This window comes from Myotis daubentonii, chromosome 11, assembly GCF_963259705.1.
Source record: "Myotis daubentonii chromosome 11, mMyoDau2.1, whole genome shotgun sequence".
Classification (NCBI taxonomy): Eukaryota; Metazoa; Chordata; class Mammalia; order Chiroptera; family Vespertilionidae; genus Myotis; species Myotis daubentonii.
The window spans coordinates 59,090,791-59,118,727 of NC_081850.1; positions in this window are offsets into that span (position 1 = coordinate 59,090,791).

Here is a 27,937-nt window from a genome sequence, read left to right on the forward strand (position 1 = left end):
AAAATAACAATAGGAAAGTCATAAGCAAAAATGGAAAACACCTGCTACATTAGGATAGAGTGAGTCATGGGTAATTGCTTTTCATTTTTTTCCAGTGCATTTTATTAGTAGTAACAATGATGAGCATAAGAAGGAAAATAAAAACAGCTATAATACATCCAAGGTGAAAGCCACATCATATAAAGTTGAACACTTTTAAAGATTTTTTTATATTAGATTTTATTTTAGAGCAGTTTTAGATTCACAGCAAAATTTAGCAGAAAATACAGCAAGTTCTCATATACCCACTGACCCCACACATGGACAGCCTCCCTCATTATCAACAACCCCCACCAGCCTGGTAATTTGTTATGATCTGTGAACTTACATTAACACTGCAGTACTCTACACTACATTAACACATCATTATTACTCAAACTTCATAGTTTACATTAGGGTTCACTCTTGGTGTTATATATTCTATGAGTTTTGACAAATGTGTAATGACAATGCTGGATTTGATTTGGAAATATTTTGTTGAGATTTTTACATCTATATTCATGAGAGATATTGGTTTTTTGTGTTTTTTTTCTTGTACTGTCTTTACCTGGTTTTAGTATAAGGGTAATGTTGGCCTCCTAGAATAAGTTAGGAAGTAGTATTCCCTTTGCTTCTATCTTCTGAAAGAGATTGTAGAGAATTGGTTTAATTGTGTTTTTTGGAATTCACTGATGAACCCATCTGTAACCAGTGCAGTGCTTTCTATTTTATAAAGTTTTTAATTATTTGTTCAATTTCTTTCATAGATATATTGGCCTATTCAGATTGCCTATTTGTTCTAGTGTGGGTCTTGGTAGATTGCATCTTTAAAGGACTCGGTCCATTTCATCTTGGTTATCAAATATGTGGGCATAGAGTTGTTCATAATTTGTCCATCTGGCAACCCTATGATGCAGATGTTGTTATGCTTGATGTTGTCCCAGAGGTTCCTTAAACTATTCTCAAATTTCATTTTTTTTTCTTTTTGCTATTCTTATTGGGGGTTTTCTGCTACCTGTTCTTTCTATATTGCTTTTAAATTCTCAAGGATGCAATAATAACATAAGAATATTATGAGAACTATTTAAGTGAACTAATAAAAAATTATTTTCGAAGAATTGTAATCACTTTAGAGGCATCTCCTCATGTGCATGGTTAATATGGTAATTTTAAAAAGAACCTATGCTTTTCAAAGTAGTAAGTGTAGCTGAAAAAAAATGAAACTGTATTTCCTTTGGAAATGCAACGAATACCAAATTTTTTACTTATCCAGGTAGAGCTACTCTTCTTTTAGTCCACATTTTGTCTCAAAATCTCAAAGTCTACTAACTACTTTGTGAGTATATTTTATGGTAATATCAGAAAAATACTATGAGGACATCATCATAGGACATGAGATTTTGGCTGAAAAGTTTTCTCTTTATTTAACAATCTGAAGGTTTAGAGAAGAAACAGGTATTCATCTTTCTGGGATGATCCTAAGGCAGGACTATCTATGGAAATTGTGTCTAAGTTGGAACAATTTCAAGGAATTTTATTTTGGTAACAAAAACACAATTATCTATACCACTAGAATTGTGCAGTACACATAGAAATTGAGAATCTCCGTTTTCTTTATTTAAAAATATTTTCTGCTGTTGCTGCTCAGTTACATATGTGATGCCTGAGGAGGTAATCTTCCAGAGTAATTAAGAGCATGGACTTTGCATTTAAATATGACTTTTCTCTCACTACTAGAGTGACTTTGGCCTACTTAACTTACCTGAATATCAGCTTCTTACTGTGGAAAATAATGCTGGGAGGAAGGAGAGACAGCATAATACAGAGTACAAGATTGGTTTTTACTGATAGACACTAACAAAAAAATTAACAAATAATTAGTCTGTGTAATAACAGCTATTTCTAATGACACATTTACAATGCATAAGGTACTGTAATAAGCACTTTGCATCTATTACCTTGATAACATTAATTACCTGGTTATTATTAACAGGAAAGGAATAAAGGGAAGACTAGATGCATGCTATTTGTACAGCTTTGCCAGAAAGCTATAGTTTAACACTCTCCCAGTCTATTCCCTACAGATCAATGGGAAAAGGACTGGACAAAGGCAATTTGGATGCATCCCCAGTAAGGTGTGGGTGATATGGAAGATGCTTACATGTCCGTCACACCTGAGAAGAAGTCAGTGGCCAAAATAGGTGTGGCCACTGCAAACACAGGAAGATTTGACACTTAAACTCCTGAACAAAGGGAGGCATCTCCCTTACTCTCTTGTGCTCTTGGCCCTCCTGCTCTCTCAGGACTCCTGTTGCAGGGGGCATGGTCCCCAGCATTCGCCCACATGGCTCATGGCCATGTGGGACCCACACAATGGACTGATGGTCTGAAGCTAGCCTGATGCTATATCAGACCCAGCTCCACATGGAACGGAAACGCTGGGTACTGGGTTTGCTCGTGGCTCTGCTGGAGCCCCAGCTGCATATTTTCCAGGTTTAACGACAAGGGGATTTTGCAAACTGAGGGATGTAACTCTATGCAGATAAAAACCATTCATTCTCTCCCGTGTGAGTCTTAGAAAATTCCTTTTCTGAAGATATTGCAAGAGCCACCCCACTCCCACTAGAAAAGAGGAATCCCACCAATCCCAACTAAATCTTGCATAATACTTTATCAGAAAGCGATATACTCATTCAATCACTCAATTTCATACTCATTTATTCATTATAGCATATAGGACATAATCCAGGATCTAGTCCCTATAAATGTAGGTTTATTTACCATAAACAATTCTATAAAGGTTGGGTATATCCTGCTAAAGCATTTTATTACAAAGACTCCCCTGCTAACAACCACAGCCAGTGGATTTGCTATCAGACATGTTATTAGTATATTAATAGGAGGTAAGTAAGTGAGGTGTTCTTATTACTCTCAACTTATTTAACTTCTTAGCAACTCTGTTCCCTTATCCATAAAATAAGAAAAATAAGAATACCTACATCATGTGTGTATGAAGATTAAATGTGTCAATACATGTAAGATAGTTAGAATAATGCCTCTTGTTTTGTAAAAACTTAATGTTGGTTAACACTATTATGATGAATCTAATACACTCTTTTTTTTTAGTTTTTGAGAAATATTTAATGCAATAGGAAAATGCTCATAGCATATGGTTAAGTAAAACTAACAACTCAAAACCATATTTCTATAATGTAAATTTTGCAAAATATGCACTCAAGTATACATGTATACAAAATACTAAAAGAAAAACTCTAAAATATTAATATTCATTGAGGTTGAGAGTACATTATTTCTTCTTTATACATTTTAATATTGTCCACATTTTCTATAATAAAAAGTTATCTTTTGAAAAGAATTGGAGCTATAACACTTTAATCAAGGGAAAATTTAACATGTAAAGTAAGTTTTTTTAAATAACTTTTGTAGATTCCATGTGTTGTAGTATGTGACTTGATAAATCCAGATTGATTCAATGTCTGTTCGAAATCCTTTCAAAATACAAGAAGAACCTGTTTAAGATGAAAAATATGTGCATTAACTTATAATGGTACTTCTACTTTTTAAATTTCTTTGTTCCTCGAAACCAGTGTCTTATTTGCCCTTCTTTTGACATATCAGACCCTAACTGATGTTTCCTACCTGCCAGTGAGGCTTTCTTCACTCACTCACTATAGTTCAGTTATAGATGGTCTTTACCCTCCAGCAGCAATTTTGTGTGCTATGATAGACAGAACTTTGAAGCTGGAACTGCGTAAAAACCTGAGAATCCACATCAACTATTGCTTTGCCAGCATGAAAACCAGCGTGCTTATAAGCCAGTCAAATTCATAAACTACATCAATTGATTATTTAACTGACTTTGTACTTTCCTAACAAAAGTAAGTGAATTATTGACTTAATTGGAACTGAAGGACACCTTAGGAATCACCTAATTAATACAGAATTTAGGGCAATCTGCCTGTCTATCATGCAATTAAATTAAGCTGATCTGGCCAGGCAGTGTTTTCTTTCTCTTTCCTTGTGCGACACATTTCCTTTGAGAGGGTGGGTGGGAGTTAAGGAGGGAAGTCTTTTCGTATGTAGGAGGATTGTTCTTTCATTTTTTAATGGTGAATATCTGAGTAGATAAACTTCTTTGCCTCTTCCAAACAGGCTCTGAGACCACCTTCCTTATTTTGCAGATATGGACATTGTGACCTAGAGTTCACTAGGAGGTTGCTTAAAACAAAATTGATAACAATAGAATTGGATCCAAGACCACAGTTTTTTTGTTTTGTTTTGTTTCTATATGTTTTTGTTGATTTCAGAGAGGAGGGGAAAGGGCGAGAGAGAATCATTGATCGGCTGCCTCCTGCAAGCCCCACACTGGGGATCAAGCCCACAACCCTGACATGCGCCCTGACCAGGAATCTAACCATGACCTCCTGGTTCAGAGGTCGATGCTCAACCACTAAGCCACACCAGCCAGTCCAAAGACCACAGTTTTGACATCGAAGTTCTTGTTATTTTTAGTAAACTAAATTGACTCTTTTCGCTAAAGCACTATCTATCAAAAAAGCTATTTGAATCCATCACAATAGATATGCATGGGGCTGTTTTTTTCTAGGGAAGTCATCTGGAATGAGATAGGTAGGTGTAAATATCATAAACAAATAGATTGGTTTTCCTGTAAATGGGAAACCTAAAGTAAACGCTCATCTGTAAAAGAGGCAGTGCGGTTTGTGGGACCAGGAATGGCAGATATTGCAACACTGACAGCTCAGATGAACTTGAGTTTAATCAATGGCACAAGGTATATACTGAGTCTGCAAGAAGCAACATAAATTCCAGGACTAGGTCAACGGGGACGTAGAAGAGGTTGACTTGACCAACTTGCCCTCAGACTGTAGTTGTGTTTGGAGATGCAGGATAACCAGTGACACCTAAACTGTAGGACTGGGCAAGGCATAGGATGCCTATGCACCTAACAAAGAGAAGAATAAAAAGTAATTCTTCGACCAAACATATACTTTTGCATTTAAGGACTTTTTTTCATGGATTCTGTTAAGGAATGAGGAATAGTCAAACAATAAGCATGCAATTTTTCTGTAGTTCATCAATAATACTAATCATTAGGACTTTTTAAGATTTTGGTAGGCTATGCACTTAGCTTGAACAGCAAATTGTATGAAATCGCATTGCCTAAGGACTTGATACACAGAAAAACATTGAAAACATAGCCAGCTGCCAGATGGAAGATGTGTATGCAAAGCTCAGCAAACGGCTGCAGAGCAAACATTCCCGAACAATAGCAACGGGGGCCTGCCTTGGCACTTTTTATCTATTTGCATTCATTCATAAAATTTTAATGTTTGGGCATTAAACAGAGCACAGAAGAGATATGGCCATGGCCTGCTAAGTGTTCGTGCTGGATTAACACCTATAATCGGAGTTATGAAAAGCACAACAGCCCGAGCAGCTACAGGATTTCAGAGAATAGGACTGCCTCAGTCCTTTCATCTAGGAGGATGGCGCTTACTGATAAAAATACAAAGTACTTTATACAAGCTTTTTATGATCTACATGGAATCATACCACAGCATCATGCTATCATGCTCTGCGGTGATATATACTATCCTTGGCCAGGTTTATGAAAGTAGTCTCAGAAATTATCTCTCCTCGGGGTATCAATATGTAAGAATATAGGACCCTTGTTTCAGCTTAATTTGCCTAATTACCATGGATTACTCTAAGTTATCAAGGGTTATTTATGAGGTCAGTGTACCAGGGGGCTTTGTGTGACATGAGAGATATAAAAAGAATGTCTCCAAAATAAGATATTTAGATGAGGAGTACAGAACTTGAAGTCAGACAAAGGAAAAGTATTTACCTCTCCATAACTCTTTATTCTTTCATCTATGAAAACTGTTAATACATAGTTCACATATTTGTTGGGATCATTTATGAAACGCCATCAATGAATGCCCTGATCATAGTCTGGTTTATAACAGGTGGCAATCGTGACAGAGATTATTGCTACCAGGTGTCTCTTAGGCCTAGAATTATAAACTACGAGGAGGGAGAGATGGGCTCTCCACCAGAATAGCCTAAGAGAGCCATTTACCACTCTCCACCCTCTACCCCACCCCACACACATCAATATTAATTATGACTTCTTTAACCCCATTCCAGGAATGATCTGTGCCCACCTATAGGCTAAACCCAAACCAGTGTGTCAATCAGCCAAAAATGTATTAATAGTTCACTTCCTAGCAACTATTTGGAAATAATTCACAGCTGCCATCCATGCCCAAAGAATGGAGCTGTTCAAAGCCCCTGGTGCCTGTGAGAGCACCATGCTGAACCTTCTTGACCTATCCTGATGCTATGCTGTGTCTCTGCTAGTCTGACGACAGACTAAACTCCCTCTGATGACTGAGTGTACGGAGTCTCTGACCTCAACTTGGGGTCATTACTCACACTCCTCACCAATGTCCCCTCTGTTGCTCTCAAATTCAAAATGCCACACAAAACGTCTGCCCCAATTAGAACAGAATTTTTTTTTTTGAACAGATGTTCTACCTAGCTTGGATTTTAATTTGGCCAGTGTTCCTAGGTTCTACGGTACTGGATTTATACCACCTCTCAGTCCTCCCTCACCTTACCCTGCACTTTTTTCCTCTCCTGTTCTCATTTATTTTTGTCTTCTCCATTTTCTTCTCCATCTACATACTCATTATCTTTCTTTTCTATCATCCTTATCAACACTACTGTTCTTTCTTTTTCCATTTCTTTTTCTTCTCCTCCTGAGTAGCTGCAAAAGTACACACGAATCATTAACAAACAAGCTTGGAGCAAGTATTTAGCATCGTCGTAGGACTCATAGATCGAGATGTCAAAAGCTCACCACAAGAAATATTTAAAGCCTTTATCAATAAACAATGTCAGCTCTCACTGCAAAGGCCACCAGAGAAACCTATTAATCCAACAAAACTGAGTCCGTTAGACTTACTGGAGCCAGGGAGATCACCTTGAAGGTTTCAATGATGTCTCCAAAAGGAGAAGTTAGGGGAGGTTTGGAGCTTTGGAGTCTGGGATAAAGTGGCTTAAGGCAGGGCTGTCAAGATGGGAAACTGAGGTTGGGAAAAGTTTATGACATATCATTTAGGGTTGTTGCACCAGCAGGTCGAGGATCTTAAAACAAATTATTGCTCTAATAAGCAAGCTGTGTATCTGGGCGAATGAACTATTATCCAAATAATTCCCTAGGAAAAAAATTCTTCAAGCAAAAAATGGAATTATTTACTGGTTTGCTGTTTTATCTTCCTGGTTAAGAGTTTCCTAAGCAAACAGTTAAATCATGTTGACACATGTTATCTCAGTTCTCATTACCATGTATTTAGATTATGTGGGAGTAGCAGTCTTAGTTCTACAAGGGGTGGTCTCAGTTCAACACAAGAAACTGGATTTGAGAAAAATATTGAATACAGAAGTCTTCTGTGATATACTGTGGAAAGAAGGTCAAGTATAAGCTGGACAGTTCTCCATCAGGGAAGGGACTGTACCCTGGGCCTAGGATATTTGGAAATATGGATAGGGAGTGCTGTTTTCATTTAGAGGGTAGTGAATTGCAATACACAAGGCAGTCCCACACAAGAAATTGTCGTATCTGAAATACTGATAGAGCCTCTATTTTAAAAATCAATTATACATTATAGTAATTCGAGGTAGAGCCCCACTTGTTTAAAAACCACACTGGAAGTATACATATTAGCAACTTTGCCTCTTACACAAGTTATCACCATTAATACGTCCAAATGATCTGTACTTTCATTTTCAACATTAAAAAAAGTACATGAACAAAGAACTAGGAAAAATGAAATAATGTCAGAAAGGATAGCTGTTGTTATAGATGACACATTTAAGATTCAAATTATTTTCAAAAAGAAAGAAAATTTAACCGGGGTAACATAGAATTTAGCATGCACACATCAAAATAAAATTGTTGGCTTCCAAACAACCATGCTCAGTGGTAGGTTAAGGAAGCTTTAAAGATTTTAGCAGATCACAAAGTTAATATGACCTAACAATTTGGTGAAGATTTGATCAAATTATTGGAGGAACACTAGAGTACCAATTTCAGAGCACATTAGGAGATGGTATTGGATTATGTATGTTACTATATTTGATGAGAGACGTTCTCAAAACATGATGAAGCCAGGACAAAAAAAAAAAACAAGATGATAAAGGGCATAGAGACCACAGCATATCCATGCTGTATGAGAAATTACTAAAGTAAACAGGGGCTTTTAGCTTGGAGATACAGAGAAATAGAAGCTAAGGAGAATACTTTAAGGTTTGACCTTATTCTAGAGTCTTGATACACAACGTGTGGTACACCAGCCAGCCATGTGGACGTCACTTGGGAGCTCATTAGTGATGTAGAACCTCTGGCCTCATCGCAGACTCATTAAATAATGCCTTACTTTTGAACAAGATCCCCAGGTGATTCCTACATGTACATTTGTATCTTAAAAGTGGTTAGAAGAGTTTCCCAAACATATCTGATGGATGCTATAAAATGCAGATCCCCAGGCCCAAATTCAGACTTTCTGGTTCAGAATTTCCCAGTGGAAAAGGCCAGGTAATCTCTAGGTTTATCAAGTGCAACAGGTGGTATTATCAGGAAAACTCTGTTCCAATTCATAGAACTAGATCTTAGAAAGACTGATTAAAATCAGCTAGATTTCTATTACAATTTCTTAAACTTTGTCCCATCAGAAGAATAAGCTGCTTTGGGAGGAAGTGAGCCATGGTCAAAGAGCCATTATAAGCAAAGGCTGAGCATCTGTCAGAAAGGACAAAGAAGGGAAGTTTGTTCTCCATGGGAGATAGAAGTAGGTGATTCTATGTTTCCTTCCAAATACGAAATGTAGATTCCACTATATCCAGCTGTGACTTCTCAAACCAATTTGTAGACATACCCTTAGCAGTAAAAGCCAGAGGCAAATCCAAAAATAAAAACTACTGACCCCCATTGCTGTGGTCCATCCCCACTGCTGCCATTCATGAGCATTTGCTGGTAATTCATCTAAACCGATCCAATGGCACCAGGCACTGAAAATAGATCCACGGGTTCCAGGAAGTAATTAAAGGGTTTTTCTACTGAGCTCAGCTTGAATTAACTTCAAGGAGTTTTGCAGCTGCCTAGATTTTTCACATCAACTCATGTCATGGTGCACAATTCGATGCTGTAATTTATTCACAGTTAATTCTTATTAAATGAAGCCCAGGGGCAGTTTTACTGTAATAAGGAAAGGAAGTGCTGCTTGTGTTATTGCCAGGAAAATGTTCACTGAGGCGAAAAATCGAGACTCACCTATGATCTGTTAATATGCAGGTAAGTTATCATGTGGAGTATTCTCAAATTAAGCAGATACGAGAGTTCTCCAATTGAACTACTCTGAAATTCCACACTTATTTCTCTTTTATTACTCTGGTTATTTGTAGGTTAGATTCCATTAGAGTGTTGCCCTTCTGTTTTAAACTCTGGAACTGAGTTACATCGCTTCGGATTTTGCAGCAGATACTGTAACAAAATCAGACAGCCGTCATTTCATTCAGCCATGCTCCCTCCTTTTTATGTGTTAAAGTTGTTATGCAGGGAAAATAGTTGCTCTGAGTAAGGAGGGCGAGTGGAGCTAAGGGGAGAGGATCTGTAAGGTGTGAAAATTGACTTTACCAGCCTAAGGCTTGGACCGTAATTGCATAGCCCATTACTCCATGCCAGTATGCATCATGAGCGAGAGTTCTGTGTTGGAGGTGTTGTTCTGACTGCATAGAAGTATAAAGAGTGAAGTTCTGTGATGTTCAAAGGAAGTCTTTTTCTGGCAACTTTTTATTTTTTAAAGAAATAGCCTTTCTTCAAGTTTGAATTTAAGAAATACCACTTGATCCTATCTCAATGAGTGGTATTACCACCCACCAATCATTTCATGCAAGAAATCTTCAAATTATGCTCAGTGGCTCCCTCTTCCAAACTCCATTCAATTGTTCACCAAGTCCTCTTTATCTTAAAACTAGAGGCCTGGTGCATGAAATTCATGCACAGGCACAGTCCCTAGGCCTGGCCTGCAATCAGGGCCATCTTCCCTGGCTGCCTGTAGCCAGCCCCGCCCCCCGCCACCACCCATCCCGGTTCCCCATTTGCCATCAGGCGATCGGAGCCTGATGGCTGGGGAAAGGGACCAAAAAGTCGGCTGTTCCCACCCACTCACCAGCCACGCGCCTGCTGCAGGTTTCCCTCTGTGTGTGGGGTGACTGGTGGGGCAGGGGCCTTGGCTTGGAGCCACCTGCATCCCCCACCACCCACTCCCAATTGCCTGTTCACTATCAGGCGATCGGAGCCTGCTGGCCAGGGAAAGGGACCAAGAGGTGGTCAGTGTGCCTCATAGTGACTGGTCGAGCGGTCATTCTGGTCGTTCCACTGTTAGGGTCAATTTGCATATTACCCTTTTATTATATAGGATGCCCTTTAAAATAGTAAAGTCTCTCCAAACTAATACACTCATTAGTTTCACACCATAGATGAAAAAGTGATTGTTGTAATCAGTGAGCCCCCAAATTATGAAACAAGCCTTCATCTCCTCTCCTTTATTTAAATATTTTTCTTCTCCTCAGCCAATAGATTTCTACCAAGATGATTCTTATGGCAGATCTGACATTGATGAAGTCTAAATGACTCCCAACTAGTTGGGGGGAAAAATGTTTCTCCGTATGTAATCATAAAAATCACCTAAATTCTTTGGAAAGAAACAGGGGTCACAGATGGGTTAGAAAAAGATTGGGGGGGGGAGAGGGAGAAGGGGAGAGAGAGAGAGAGCTTCAGGCCCCCTCCCTAATCAATTCTTACCTGGTAGGTTTGGAGTAGGGCTAAGAAAGCTGACTTTTTCCTAAGCTCCCTAGAATTCTTATGATCTGTGAAGACTTCTGTATTTCCCATCTCAGCCCACAAAAGGTTCTGTCTTTTGAGTTTCATTAATACTTTGCTCACATTGCTAGCTTCTTAGTATATTATCTCCTTCCATTTGAATAAAATTGCCTCTTCTATTACATTATGAGAGCCTTCTTTCCAGAGATGATGCTGTTTTTTTCCCTTATATCCCTTATACACTAGCAACAAATTTGGAAAACGGATGGAAAGTAGAATGGAAAGAAGGGGATATATAATCAGGGGGCATTTGGATTGCTGGTACTATCATTTTTCTTTCTTGACCAGAGTGGCAATTACACAGATATATTCAAATATGTTAATTCACTGACTTTTACACTTTTGATCTGTGTTTATTTGTTTATGTATGTTTTATCTAAAAAAAAAAAAGTTTGAAAGAGAGAAAGATATATGGAATAAAATTGTCCATTGTAGTGGACAGGACCCCACTGGCCTTCGTGCTTGGCCTCTGCTCACCTCCCCTACCTCGTCTCACCTCTGCCCCTTCCTCCAGGTGGCCAGCAGGATCCACTGCAGTCCTCCACATGGCCATGCCCTCTCCACCTCCAGGGCCTCCTCACACTCTCATTTCTGTCTGGAACAGCCTTACCCCTCCCCTTTTTTTTCTTTCTATCTTTGTCTCTCTCCTACAGGATCACTTTGATCTGAGTCATTTCCTTTAGAGAAGTTGAGATCTACCTTTCTCTGCTATGTATGCCTAGTGGTTGCCTCTTTTATTGAATAGAGTCACGGAATTTAGTACATCAGGTTACTGTTAATTTGAAAGATTAAAAAATTCTGATTTCTATGCCTCCACACCCATTTAGTAGTTGTGAAGTTCAAACATGTTAATCTGTGTTTTTGCGGCCAATAAATAAAATAGATTTTTTCATTCATTAAATGTACTATAGGCTAGAGACTCCGGTACTGTGTGCTAGACTCAGTGTTCAACATTGAAAATGAGAAAAACTCACTGCCCTTAAAATGGTTACAGATTATTGGGGGAAAGAATGATAAAATATGGGGTAAGAAGTGCTATAAGAGCCCCCAGGGGAGTGTGCATATGTATCAGGAAAGATGGATACCTCCTGTCCAGTCAACCTCACATCAGAGTCCTATTGCGAAGCTCTAATGAGATTTGCACTATTCAGTCCCACCTGGAAAACACATTGTAAAAGTTAAAGCCTTGTAATGTGGACTCTTGACTGGTGGTTGCCTATTACAGTGGGCATTTATTCATTCGTTCAACTAGTATTTCACTGAATCCCAACTATGTGCAAGGCACTATGTGAAAGACCAAAACTGTAGCAAAACAAAAGAGACTTCATCTCTGCCTTTGGAAGATCACAGGAAGGACAGCCTACCAAGAAATTAAAATAATGTGGCAAGCGCTATAATAAGGAAGTGGAGACTATGCTTTCACGTTCATGTCTGGAGGAAGCTGACCTGAACTTGGTACGATGGAGAAGTCTTTCCAGGCCTAAAAGATAAAAAGAAATGAAGCAAGAAAGGAGGGACGTTTGAAATTCTAGAGCAGTGATTTGGCCAAAGGGAACATCATAGGCAAAGATCCAAATGAAAAGAATATGACAGTGTTCAATGTTGAACACTGAAGAAAGTTTAGAATGTATGTGAGGAGCCCTAACCGGTTTGGCTCAGTGGATAGAGTGTCGGCCTGCGGACTAAAGGGTCCTGGGTTTGATTCCAGTCAAGGGCATGTACCTTGGTTGCGGGCACATCCCCAGTAGGAGGTGTGCAGGAGGCAGCTGATCGATGTTTCTCTCTCATCGATGTTTCTAACTCTCTATCCCTCTCCCTTCCTCTCTGTAAAAAATCAATAAAATATATTTAAAACAATAATAATAATAAAAAGAATGTATGTGAGGAAATCAATGGCAACTGGTGAGGCTTGCAGCGGCAGACATGAACCAACTTAAGATGGACCCTCCTAAGCTTTGTAAACTGGGTTTGGATGTGTGACTTATATTCTGGAGGTCAACGGAGATATCAGAACCTCTCTAAAATATTTTAAGCAGCACTGTGACTTTATAAGAGTTCTATTTAAGGAGGAAGAGTCACTTTGGTTGCAGTTTGAGAAATTCACTTTGGGGAGGACCAAATTGGGATTAGAAGGTAAACCTCTCAGCCGGATCCACTCACCACCTGGCAGATGTGCTGGGGCATAAGTGAAGGCGCCAGATAACACGGAACATTGTTTTAAAAGTTCATGTTTTACTCAGAATTTGGGATAAAATAAGTTTTGTGGTCTTTACTCCTAAGAGGTCTCACCACATACCCGTGTATGCAAAGCCAGCAGAACCCTGTTTTTCTCACACAACCAAGCTCATGTGTTCATCACAAAAACTCTAAAAGTAGACATTTTTATGTGTAGCAACAGATTAGAAAACTTGGCACTTTGTCTAGTTCCCGAGGCGTCCCACAAAACTTGAAAGCAAAGATGATAACACTTCTCAGCATAATCAGTGACTCCGTACTAAGCAGCAGTCGTCAGTATAAAAAACATAGGATGTGCTTAGATGTTTATTTAAAGCACGGGCTTTATTATCAGCGAGATGCAGATTAGTCTAAATTTCAGTATCTGTTGTGTGAAAAAGGAATCTGCGTGAAACTCTTTTTCAGCAAATTTAAAAGCCAATCGTGCACATTTTGAAGGAAAGTTTTCAAAAGTTTTGGAACTAAAAAGAGAAATGTCTTGACGAGGAGCAAAACAATAAAAAGAACAATCAAACAAACAAATGAAAAATTGACCTTTAAGTTCAGTTTCAAAACCACTCTGGAAAGCAATCCCGCATTAAGTGGCCTTCGCAAAGCCTTCCGCTGCAGTCCCAGTGTTCATCAAGGCACAGGATCATTGTGTCAAACAATGGCTAGACTTGTTCCAGTGCCCGCCCCCAGGGCCTTACCCCAGTCAGTCCGTGCCTCCCCTTGCCCTGCCTGTCCCCCTGCCATGTCCTACCAACACCCTGAACCTCGGCCCAGAAGGATTCTGTCTCCCCTTGTACTAAGGACCGGAGGCACCTGTTTCTAAAGCCAGACCAGGGGAGCCTTGGGCAGCAGTGGATTTACATGTTATAAAACCTTTTATTTTATTGTTTCACTTCACCCTTAAAGAACCTGTAGTCAATTTTCAGTACAAAAGTTAGAATTCTCAAGAGTCCACAGATGTGGAAAGTGAACTCCGGAGAAATTCAAAGGAACGCCAATGCCGCAGAACCCGTGTACGTCAGAGCCTGAACTTCAGTGCAGACAAACTGGCCCTGGCTGTGGGGCAGGGGAGGGGGTAGGAGGCGGGGGTACAGAGAATGGAGATTTTATCTCCACATGCCCACCTAGCCTAGGCAGGGGCGCACACTAGGAGGCTTTCTCTTCACAGGGATTAGAGTTCAGTAATGGCAAACCAGAGGCCACTCACTGGTAATAGCAAAAAGCACCGAGGCAGCATGTGGACAGTGTTTAATCCTAGTTGCTTTAGTCCTGGGGGACTGCTAATGGAACCACACAGGGAGCAGCCAGAGAGCAATGAACTTCGGGATCATGGGAATAAGTTTGGATTCTTCTCCAATAGCCTCCTTTCTCGGGAAACACTCTCAGACATTTTGTGATAGGATTTTTGCAGGAAGCAGGGCATGTTCAGTGCCTTCTAAAAGCCCTGAGCCCCCAACGTGGCCTCAAAGGCCTTCGTGCTCGGCCTCTGCTCACCTCCCCTACCTCGTCTGCCCCTTCCTCCAGGCGGCCAGCAGGACCCGCTGCAGTCCTCCACCCGTCCATGCCCTCTCCACCTCCAGGGCCTCCTCACACTCTCATTTCTGTCTGGAACAGCCTTACCCCCCCACCACCACCACCACCACCACCACCTTTTTTTTCTTTCATCATCCTCCACAAATGAGCTTAGCCATTATCACATTTGGAACCCCTCTCTGCATCCCCCTAAGTATGGATTTGTCATGCCCGTGTCTTTTTCTCCTCCTACACTCACTGTGCCTCCTTGTAATGACGTCACTCACTGAAAGGTGGGCTCCCGAAGAGCAGAAACCTTAGCGTTAGAAATGTGTCTGGCACATACTACCTACTTCGAAAATGTTTATCAATTTAATGTGGAATTCTTGTTAAAGAGGATTGAATTCCAGGATTGTCTACATGTATAGGAATCGGCATGGTAGTAAATAGGAACAGAAATAGAGGGATAGAAGTAAAATAAATGGCAAGTTAAGCTGGGGTGAATTTGGAGTGTCCTCTGTGCTGGATATTGTGTTTGCTCCCTTCCTGTCCACCCTAATCTGTCCTGCTCTGGGTTCCAGGAGGCTGAACTTTGGGGACCACATATGCCCTGTACCTTCTGGCTTCCGATTAGGTTCTGCCAGTGGATGCACCAGATGGAGATTATGAGGTGAAAGGCGCGCCGCGGGCGGTGCGGGAGGGGGAGTCTGGCCGCTAGGGCTCTGGAACCCCTCCGCGCCCACCATAGGGCCTGGCCTCCCCGGAGCGGGTCCGAGTGTCCGGACCGGCTGGCGGCCGGCGGCGGGCCGAGGGGTGGGGCCAAGTGGTGACCGACCAGGGAGGTCGTGGGAGCGGAAGGCCTCACCGCCTGGCTCTTTCCTCCCTTCCCCCGTGGCTGGCTCCCTGCTTGCCCACACTGGGGCCGGGGGTCCATGCGGCCCTCAGGGCCCGGTCAGAGGGGCCGGGGCCTGCGTGGGCCGGCAGCCGGGCCCCATGAGGCAAGGCCTAGCCGTGCTGCTGGCGGCCTCGGGCATCGACTCCCCGGCCCACAGCGGGAGCCCAGCGCGGGCCGTCACCTGCCCGCTGCCCCCCGGACCGGACCCACGCGGCAACAGCGGCAGCGGAGCGGGGTGCATGCCCTAGCCCGAGGAGACGGAGGAGGAGGCGATCGCCGGCGCCCCTGGGGACGAGACGGAGGATGTGGACTTCCTGTCTGGGCTGGAACTGGTCGATCTGCTGGACCCCCCCCCACCCCCCCCCCCCCCGCGATCGGACTAGGCCCTGGAGCCCAGGCGGGGACTGCGCCCTCCATCTTGCCTTGGGTCCTCCATTTTGGACAGAGCCATGTGCTCCTTCCAGGAAGAAGCCTCTGCTAGCCACACCCAGGATTTCTCTGGACTAACCAATAATAATCAAGGGAAGTGCACGCCATCACTATGACCACATCCTGCGTAATGAGACACTGACTCGCACCTGGCCAATCGGCGGGGCCCACAGTCCGCTCTCCTGCCCTTACTCCACCCCCCTATAAAACCCCCTGTGCCATCAGGCCTCGCTCTCTCAGCCACTGGACTTGCCGTTGTGTCGGTGAGTCTGGTGAACCGGGAGCGCAAGCCGGCTTGAATTAAAAGGACTCTTTGCTTTTGCATCGGACTGACTGGCTCCCTGGGGGTCTTGGGAATCTTGAAATCTGGGCACAACAGAGGCAGAAGGAGTGATTGATAAATTAAGACATGTCTTTCTTTGGCTTCCTACTTTCTAGGCTGCTTCCCAGCCACTGAACCACCAAAGCGCTCATCTCCTGTGGCGTGACCCTCTCCTACCACTGCAACTCCCACCTAGTTCAGGGTTAGAGTCTGCGGCTTTACCCGTCACTTGTGAGTTTCCCTTTACCTTCCCCCACACTTCTTTGTAAATCGTTATTCGTTTGTTTGTTTTTAAGGGGAGGGTATCTTTCTTCAAAGACCCTGATCTATGCAGCCTTACATTTTGTGGAGTTTCAAAAGCCGAATATATAAATATATCCATACAGATAAAATATTAACGGAAGAAAACAACTACAGGTTCCCTGGGAACAGAGCCCTTGCCTTATTTGATGTCATAACTAGTGGCTTAAAAAATGTATGATATAATGGCCCACGTTACATACTTATAAAGTAAAATAAGCAGCCTTGAAAAAAATTAAATCTGTGTTACCTAAATTTTGAATATGAATCCAGTGCAGAAAAAGAGAATGCATTTTTGAGGCTCTTAGTTATAGGAAAGAAGGAGTAACCTAACAGGTAGATTCCAGAGAAATCCTACACGCTATGCGCAGGCAATCTAAATGAGTAATTCCCCAAGCAGGACCCAAAAGGGGCCCCTTCCTATGCAGGCGTGGTGCCAGCTCTCACACAGTCATCTCACTGTGGTCACAGGTAATTCCCTCTCTGTGATTAACCACCAGGACAGTGCTGCAGTGAGCAATTATTGCTTTAAATCCGTAAGGACAGACCTGGAATCAGAGGCAGCAGCATCAGCCAGGCACCGCTTACCTCACCCTGCAGACATCACTTAGATAGCAAGAGGAGGTTGACTTTGATAAACTTTCCAAGTATAGAGCCCATGAGGGTATTTTTAGAATCAGGAAGGCGACAAGTACAAGATGGAAAACAGACTTGAGGAAGTGAGGAGAGAAAGAAGGAGACATTAAACAAAGTGAAACACGGCTGGATTTCCTGAGCAAGTTCTTCTACTACCCTCTTGTGGCTAAATCTTCCTGGGACTATGATCCCCCCACCCCCCAAAGTAGCATTTAATATTATTTGGGTCAAATTATAAAAATAAAACTTGTTCATTGCAAAAAATATGGAAAATGCATTTATGTAGAATGCCACTGGGGATATGTAAATTCTGCAACTAAGTTTTGAAAATGAATTAATGTTTCCACCAAGGCTGAACCAGAGCCAGATCCACCCAGTGGTACAGGGCAGTGAACTCCATCCGCATAGAAACTCATCTAGTTCTCACTATAATCCTATATAATAAGTGTTATTATCCCCAATTAGTCATCTAAGAGTGAATATGAAAGGTATTATATATTTGACATCTACAGTGTTCTTGCATTCTGCAGAAACTCATTTAATCCTCAAAATATCCCTCTGGGATTAGATCAGAATACCAGCTTTTATTGAATTTCTCAAGGTAAGGTAGCTTATACATGACAGAGATGGAACTTGAACCTGATCTTAAACTATAAAACCTCCAGTATTTCTACTATTCCATGTTGTCTCATAATTTTCCTTCTAAATTCTCCTTTTTAACACTCTGCGAGGTATTTCTTTGTTTTTATTATTTAAAAAAAAATGTTAGCCTGGCCAGTGTGGCTAAGTGCTTGAGTATTGACCCATGAACCAGGAGGTCACAGTTCAAATCCCAGTCAGGACACATGCCCTGGTTATGGGCTCAATCCCCAGTAGGAGGCCCATGCAGGAGGCAACCAATTGATAATTCTCTCTCATCTTTGATGTTTTTATCTCTCTCTTCCTCTTCCTTCCTCTCTCTGAAGCCAATACAAAAACAAATTTTAATGTTGACATTATTGCAGGAGTTGTCCTTCATCCCATTTTGCCCACCTCCACCTTCCCTCACCTCCCCCTTCCTTGGGCTTTATTAAATTATTGTGCATGCCCATGGAGTATCCATATATGTTCTTTAACTAATCCTTTCACCTTCTTTATTCAATCACCCTCAATCCCCTCCCTTTAGGCACAGACCAGTCTCTTCCATTTATTCATGCTTCTGGTTCCATTTTGTTTGTCAGTTTATTTTGTTCATTAGAAACCACATATTAGTAAGATCATATGTTATTTGTCTTTCTCTGATTGGATTATTTCCCTTAGCATAATACTCTCTGGGTCCACCCATACCGTTGGAAATGGTAAGACTTCCTTCCTTTTTACAGCTGTGTAGTATTCCATTGTGTAAATGAACCACAGCTTTTTTGTCCATTCATCTGCTGATGGGCATTTGGGGTGATTCCAAATCCTGGCTATTGTAAATAATGCTGCTATGAACATAAGGGTGCATATATTCTTCCTGCTGGGTCAAATGGCAGTTCCATTTTTAATTTCTTGAGGAAACTCCATACTGTTTTTCACGGTGGCTGCACCAGAATGCATTCCCACCAACAGTGCAAGAGGGTTCCCTTTTCTCCACATCCTCATCAGCACTTGTTGTTTGTTGATTTATTGATAGTAGCCATTCTGGCATGTATGAGGTGATACCTCATTGTAGTTTTTATTTTCATCTTGTCGGCCTTGAGCATTTTTTCATATGTCTATTGGTCATCTGGATGTCTTCTTTGGAGAAGTGTCTTTTCAGGACTTTGCCCAGTTTTAATTGGATTATTTGTCTTCCTTACTTCTTAAAGGTCTGGCACATCTCCAGTAGAGTCACCTGTGGCCTGTAGGAGATTCCCCCACCTTTATGCTGTTCCACATATCTTCTACCTACCAAATGGGATAGAGACTCTTCTCTTGACCTTATGCATTAATTATATATTCATATAAATAATTAGTGGGATAATCAGAATTAGAATATGCACTTTGTTCTCTCCTGCTTCTAGAGTAGGGGACACTCTATGGAGATAATAGTGTGGCATTTACTCTAAAATTATAGTAGGCATATTTGGGTTCAAGGGACAATAAACAGTGGGAGCTATCAATTTTCCTGAGTTGAAAGTGGAATAATTGAGAGGTAAAAATCTTGTGAATAGATGTATTTGGGGACATTTTTTAAAATACAAAATCACATAGAGCTATTCAAAACACTGTGTACTAGAGAGGGAATAAAGGAGTGTATTCTCTGCTAGTTTGTCTCTTTTATCCACACCAGAGAATCTTAGTTCTCATTTTCTAGGATTGCTGGGTATATTTAATTCTGCCAAATTATCTCCTAATAGTTAAATGATAACTATAAAACATATTACTTAGCTTATTAAAAACATGTTATGCAGAGTATTGGAGGAGTTGTTATAAGCTAGGTGGATGGTAGAACCAGAAAACACAGAAGAAGTGTTATCAAATTCCAAATGTTTAATATGCCTTTTCTTCAGCGCAATCGATCACTGAGTAATGAGTAAGAGCCCAATTGCTGCTTGAGTTTAATTCTCGGTGTTATAACTCACAAGACTGTGACCCTTCTCTAAGCCTCTGATCCCTTTTTTGTAGTGATGACAACAAGAACCTGTTGTGAGGCTCAAATGATTAATGCCCTAAGGAGCTTAATATAAGAAAGCTTCCATTGATGTTTGCTCTGTGTATTAGAGCCTGAAAACTACCCAATATTTACCTTCAAGAGAGCATCTACTGAGGCTGACAGGTTATACTGTGGTAACGATCAAAGCCAGGAACACTCTAGGTAGCATTATTTCTTTGGCAATTTTTCTGCTAATGAGATTACTTTTCATGCCTTTCAAACCTTGAAATATATCTTGTATTTATATGACAAATATATGTTTTCAAATGCAAGAGTATACATCTTCTCATTTGGTTTCACAACCAACACTTCAGCTTCATGGCTACTGTGCTGTTTCTATGGCCAGTCCTGCCACTGTACACGTAAGCTTTGAATTAAGTCCTCCCAGGAAGACCGGTCTGACAGCACCATGTTTACCCAATGCATGAGGTTGGAATATATATATATATTCCAGGCAGTGGACATGATTATCTGAAGTTGCAATTAAAAATATAGTAGTCTTACAAAATGGCTATAGGATTGAGGACACTCCTAGCTACAACCACATCAGCATTCTGAGCAGGCTGTTACGTTCGTCTCCTCCTTGGTGTCCCCATAGTATTTTTGTCATGTATCTGAACCATAACAAATCTGTCTTCCCCCAACTACACTGTGAACACTTGGAGGACAGAACCTGTGGATCATCTACCTTGAGGAGAGAACTCAATGTCATGGTTAAGAAGAGAAACCTCTGGAGTAAAATTGCTCAGTTTGGTTTGTTAACTCAGTTATTTGACATTTAGAGAGTTAATCAGCTTCCTTGCTGAAGAAAACAGGACACCAAGGCTCATCTATATATATAAAAGCCAAGTGACTAGAACAGCAGTGGGCAAACTACGGCCCGCGGGCCGGATCCAGCCCGTTTGAAATGAATAAAACTAAAAAAAAAAAAAAAGACCATACCCTTTTATGTAACGATGTTTACTTTGAATTTATATTAGTTCACGCAAACAGTCCATCCATGCTTTTGTTCCAGCCCTCCAGTCCAGTTTAAGAACCCATTGTGGCCCTCGAGTCAAAAAGTTTGCCCACCCCTAGACTAGAACGTCCGGAACTTGCTATGATGTGCACTGTGGCCAGCCAACCAGCCCGATAGGGGCGAGTCTAGCTGGCCAACCTTCCGCGGCCCTACTCCCAGGCCGGCCCGGCCCCTGATCGGCCTCCCACCCCAATCAGGGGTGGGGCTGGCTGGCCAACCTCTCCTGGCCAGCCGGCCCCTATTGGCCCCAATTGGGGCAGACCGGGCGGACCCCACCCATGCATAAATTCATGAACCAGGCCTCTAGTTCTGAGAATAAAATAAGATAATCCATGTACGAAAAAGTTAGTGCATAGTAAATGCTTAATAAACAATGCATTGTAGATCCAGAACCAAACATTGAATGTACCATGGAGAAGGTACCAAAAAATTATTGGACCAAATACCTTCCAGCATGAGCAATAGCTATGAAGTTGAGTCTAAAAGATCTGTTCCAAGTCTGCCACTGATGAGTCATGGGGTTTTGTACAAGTCAACCTCACTGGGTTTGGTTTTACTAGTCATATGTGAGCACTTATATCACCAAACTATAATGAGGGTCATACAAAGACATCGTGCTGAAACATTGTGAGTAAATTTTTCTGAGGATGAATTCCCACAAGTATAAATTAGAGACAGAATATTTTTTATGTTTTGGGGGTATATTTTGCCTCTTTCCTTTCTAGAAGGGCTGGATACCAGAATTCATGTTTTACTGTCACCAAAAAGAGGATTATTATTTTAAAATGATATGCCAGTTTGTTGTTTCTTTAGTTATTACAGTTTTTTATAGTTGCTTTATTACTAAAGAGGCTCAGTTTTTCAGTTTTTACATGTGTATTGACAATTTTTATTTTATGCTTGTTTGTGCAATTCTCTTTAGTTCCTTTGACCATTTTTATAGGACTAGTCAACATTTCCTTCTCAATGTGTCTCATATTTTAAGAGTGTTAGCATGATGTTACATTTTCTAATTACTACTTTGTTGGAGATACTAACATAAGAATAATTACAAAATAGAACAGAAGACAACACTAAACCATAAAGCTCTTAACAAATATTAGCTTTTTTGTAACATTTAAAATAATCTCTAAATTCCTAAGTACAAACCAAATTTAGACTTATAAAACTCATTTCTATTAGTCCTTACATCCTACAGATAAAGCCTCCTTTTTATAAACATTATCTTGTTAGGAAAATATAAAACTTCAGGGGCACCCAGGGAAAATTGCATGAAGAAGAGCTTAAAACTGTAAGAATTTAAAGTTGTCACATTTTTTTAAAATAGCCTGTTCTTGCAGGTATTAAGCTTGAGTGAGTTCTCACTGATTAAAGTTTAGTACCTCTTAAAAAATTTAATGAACCAAAACAGTTGTTCTAATATTAAACACCCTCTTGGTAAATCCTGAAGAGGTTTAGTATTGAACCAGAACAACCTTTTTTTTCCTAAACCCAGACAACCATTTACTTTAATACATATTAAAAGGTTTTTGAAACATTTGGCAAAATAGGATGTTTTCTTCTTCCTCCAGGTTCCAAAAACAAAACCAAAAAATTTTAACCTATAAAAAGAACACTTGACTTTTATTTATTTTTTTTCAAAACACTTAGTAATTGAGTTACTACTCCTGGAAGACTTCTTTCTGTTAATGGATTTTTTTTTTTTGTAGCCTTTAGCTCAAAGCTATTAGTGAGAGTTATATATGCCTTCTTTCTCTGTTGTCAGTACACCTGTGTTTATGGTTTATTATCCCATGGAGTCCTCTTGGACTTAGAAGAAATATAGTCTTTGTATTCCCAGAGCCAGCACAGGGCTTGGTCCTATTTAGATGCTAAGTAATATTTTATTGAACTGACACATACAAGATCAAAAGCATTAATTTACCTTCTTCCTATTGATTATGGGCAGAAAAGAACAGTTTCAAAATGTTTAGCCAATACTTTCCAAATTGAGATTCCATGGAATAGTGTAGCTGGAAATGTGTATAGGGCTCCACATACCCATAGATACATAATGCACCAATGTACTTCTGAGGCCTCTGAAGACATACTGCAGCAAAGGAAAAGGGACTATTTCATACCACCTCTAAGTTTCTAAAAAGAGATATTAAGTTGGTTGCTTGGTTTATTTTACAAGTGTACAAGTTGCAAGAAGATATTGCCTTATGAGAGAGGAACAGATAGCTACAAGGTGAGAGTCAGTACAGAGAAGTATAGGCTAAGAAGCATAATGAACTCATGAAATTAATAAAAATGGACAACACATGGAACTCTGAATTCAAGAACAAAATTTCAATCTGTAATAGGTTGCAATAAGTGGTGAAATTGACTTGCAGAAAATGAAATCATCAATATAACAAATAAACTTTAGAAACTAAGAATACAAGGTAAACAAACATAGTAATAAAATATAAGAGCATATGAAAAACATTTTGAGTAGAATTCAACCTATGAATTAAATGTGCTACTCTTGAAATGTGATAAGATTAATAGCAAAAGCAAAACCAAAATATTACTTAAATACTTCTGGGGGGAAAATAAATAAAAAACTGTAAACAAGTTATGTAAAAACTAAAACACCCAGATTTAGCCTGGGTTCTGTCATTTTTACCCCTGTAATTTGGAACTGTCAAAACATACACAGAGATAAAGGGAATGCTGTAATGAACCTCTATGTATCTATCCCCCAGCTTCAGCTTCTGTTAGCTTTTCTTTCACTGAATTCCTTCTTTTTTTCTCCTGGGAAGAAAATTCCATACTTTGCATCATTTTGCCTATAAATACTCAGTACACAACTTTAATAAATGAGAACATATTTTTCATAAGCACCATAGTATTAGTACAACTAACAATGTTGACAGCAAACTCAATTTTTCTTTTACCAGATCATAAACATGCAGAAAGGTTAGACAACCAACATAAGATTGCAGTTAAAATAGCTTACATTTGGGGGAAAAAATAAAAAATAAAAAAAATAAACCAAAGAAAACAGAAAACACCTTGTATACACATTCTTAAGGCCCATCTTAGAATATTGGAAGGGACTATGGAAGTGAGGGTCCCTGAAGTCCAACCTTCTTTGGCTTCATGGTAAAGCCACCATGTAAGCTCATGGTAAAGCTGGAATTTACATGTCGTTATATAGCATCCCGTTAAGAGGTGGCAGGAGGAAACCAAGATGGCGGCATAGGTTAACACCGGAGTTTGCTGCTTCGAACAACCACTTCAAAAATACAACTAAAAGACTGAATGGACATCATCCAGAACCACAGGAAAGCTGGCTGAGTGGAAGTTCTACAACTAGGAGGAAAGAGAATAGCATACCGAGACTCAGAGGAGGCGCAGTGCTGAAGTCAAATACTAAGGTGTGGAGTGCATGCAGAGCGGGGCTGGCGGCTGAGGGCGCGGTTGTCTGTTTCAATCGGGAGGGAGTCCCAGACTCTAAGCTCCAGATCCAGGCGAGTCTCTAGGGACCCAGACTCAAACGGGAGAAGTGGGATTGTCCAGCTTCAGTCGGAACTCGAAGGCAGCTTTCTCTCCGAGGTTTGCAGCAGTTGCTGGGACTCTGAGAGGCAGAGCACCTGGGGATGGGACTGAGAGCAGCCATTACTGCTCCCTCCACCCACCCTGTAGAACCCCTGGGACCCGCCCCACCCAAGCCCTGCAAAGAGGCATTTGCCAGATAGCCTCAGGCAAACGCTAGATTAGCACCTCCCTAGAGGACAGAAATTCTCTCACTGTAGACACAGCTGATTCTCACAGCCACTTGGCCTGGAGGTCAAATCCCCCCTAGTATTAACTACAACAATCAAGGATTAACTACAACAAGACTGCGCACAAAGACCACTAGGGGGTGCACCAAGAAAACATAAAAAAATGCGGAGACAAAGAAACAGGACACAAATGTCAGAAATGGAAGATATAGAGCTCAAAACCACACTTTTAAGGTCTCTCAATAATTTTCTAGAAACTGCCAATAAATGTAGTGAGATCCTCAAGAAATCTAATGAAACCCTCGATGTTGTGATAAAGAACCAACTAGAAATTAAGCATACACTGACTGAAATAAAGAATATTATACAGACTCCCAACAGCAGACCAGAGGAGCACAAGAATCAAGTCAAAGATTTGAAATGCGAAGAAGCAAAAAACACCCAACCAGAAAAGCAAAATGAAAAAAGAATCTAAAAATACGAAGATAGTGTAAGGAGCCTCTGGGACAGCTTCAAGTGTACCAACATCAGAATTATAGGGGTGCCAGAAGATGAGAGAGAGCAAGATATTGAAAACCTATTTGAAGAAATAATGACAGAAAACTTCCCCCACCTGGTGAAAGAAATAGACTTACAGGTCCAGGAAGCACAGAGAACCCCAAACAAAAGGAATCCAAAGAGGACCACACCAAGACACATCATAATTAAAATGCCAAGAGCAAAAGACAAAGAGAGAATCTTAAAAGCAGCAAGAGAAAGAAACTCAGTTACCTATAAGGGAATACCCATACGACTGTCAGCTGATTTCTCAACAGAAACTTTGCAGGCCAGAAGGGAGTGGCAAGAAATATTCAAAGTGATGAATACCAAGAACCTACAACCTAGATTACTTTACCCAGCAAAGCTATCATTCAGAATTGAAGGTCAGATAAAGAGCTTCACAGATAAGGAAAAGCTAAAGGAGTTCATCACCACCAAACCAGTATTATATGAAATGCTGAAAGGTATCCTTTAAGAAGAGGAAGAAGAAGAGAAAGGTAAAGATACAAATTATGAACAACAAATATGCATCTAAGAATCAAGTGAATAAATAATCTGATGAACAGAATGAACTGGTGATTATAGTAGAATCAGGGACATAGAAAGGAAATGGACTGACTATTCTTGGGGGGGAAAGGGGTGTGGGAGATGCGGGAAGAGACTGGACAAAAATCATGCACCTATGGATGAGGACAGTGGGTGGGGAGTGAGGGTGGAGGGTGGGGTGGGAACTGGGAGGAGGGGAGTTATGGGGGGAAAAAAGAGGAACAAATGTAATAATCTGAACAATAAAGATTTAATTTAAAAAAAAAAAGAGGTGGTAGGATTCTACAGGCTATATGATTGCCTAACACACCAAGGAGACTGGACTCTAGGCAGAGAACAGAAAATGTTTGTCTTGTTGCTGCTTTTTCTTCAATATCTAGGATGGTGCTTGATATGTAAGTGATACTTGATAAATATAAAATGAATGAACAATGGCAATAGAATCCCGCCCTCACCCCACCCCCCTGCCCCGACTCAACAAAGAATTTCATGCCTCAAATATATCACACCTAAGCAACAGAGTTGGGAGGAACAGAGGGCCTCTCAGCAGTCACCAGCATGGACCAAGTCCAAAAAAAAAAAAAAAAAAAAAACGGGGTAGGGGAGGGGACCTGCTCCAACTCCTTTCCCAGCATAGGACCCAGAGACCTCAGTATAACACCAGAAAGGTTGATTACAAATAATTAATCAGATCAGATTTCTAACCAGCAAGGCATGATAAGGGTTTAAATTCTAATTATTTTGATTACGTGGAAATAAATAGTATTTTTCTCACAAAATTGAGGATGCATACTAAGATTCATAACTACTGAATTTATATTGAGTGCTTAAATTATGTGGGGCATAGTCCCATACATAATTCGATTTAATGTTATAATGACCTTCTGTGTCTGTAGTGCACATGGCTTAGAGGCTCAGGTTTTGGTCTCAGATAGACCTAATTTCAAATTTTGGCTCTTCCATTTATTAATGCATGACCTAAGGGAAGATTCATAATAGGTATAATAATCAGTTTCTAGCCCATAAAATATGAATATTGGTGCCATCTGTATCATTGGCTTATTGCTCTGAAGATGAAATAAGATAGCACAGAGTACATTTTGATATACATTAGCTAAGGTCTATATGTATATGAGAGAGAGAGAGAGAGAGAGAGAGAGAGAGAGAGAGAGAGAGAGAGAGAATAGAGAAAATAATGTACCAAGAATATAGAGGCAGTAAATACAGGGGGGCGGAAATGAAACACAGGTTTTTTCTTTGCCCTGTACCTAGTTCTCTATCCAAAGCCATTAAAAATAACTCTGTCTTAACATTGCCTTCACATCTAAACACTGCCAGTATTTGAAATTTCTAATTCTCTGAATTTTTTAGAGCCCTATTATTTTACAATTTTTATAAATATAACCACGGAGGTAAAATTTGTTAAAGAACAAATTTTCAAAGCCATATATCTTTCTTCCTTCATCCAAATGTTGAGTACTTCCCCTTCCTAATTTCTCTTTCTAATTGCTTGGAAAGTATATTTCTTTTGCATGATCGGTATATACCTCCAAACTTCATCTTTCCATGATGCAATTACCTCATTGGCTCTGGCTCACCTTACTCTTCTCAAATCAAATTTCAGAAAGGATTAAACTGAAATGATCTCTTCTGAACATTTTATTTCATCACATAAGTAGCTTGGCATTTCTTAATAGATTAGGTACAAGTTTTAATGTGTCTTCATTAAAGAGATGTCTTCAAGTTAACTGCACTTTCAGAAACACCCTACAGTCTCTAGCAATCCTCATAGTTTATCTGGTGAAACAGCTGGCTGAAAGGAGCAAAACTTTGTCAAGAAAATCATCAAATCCACATTTAATAGCAAGTAGTTGTTCCTATGAACCAAATTCAAGGAGAGTTCTCAAGAATTCAAAGTACCTTCCAATGTGCATCTCTGTCTGAACTATCTCACTGCCCATTCCAAGCCTCTCTCAATTCACAAGAGTCCACTTGAGATCCTATCAGGCAATTCAGAATCAGAGGCCCAACCCAAATGTAAAATATCAGTGTTTAGATAAGTGGAGCCCATGATCCTAGGAATATTTTTCCATATAA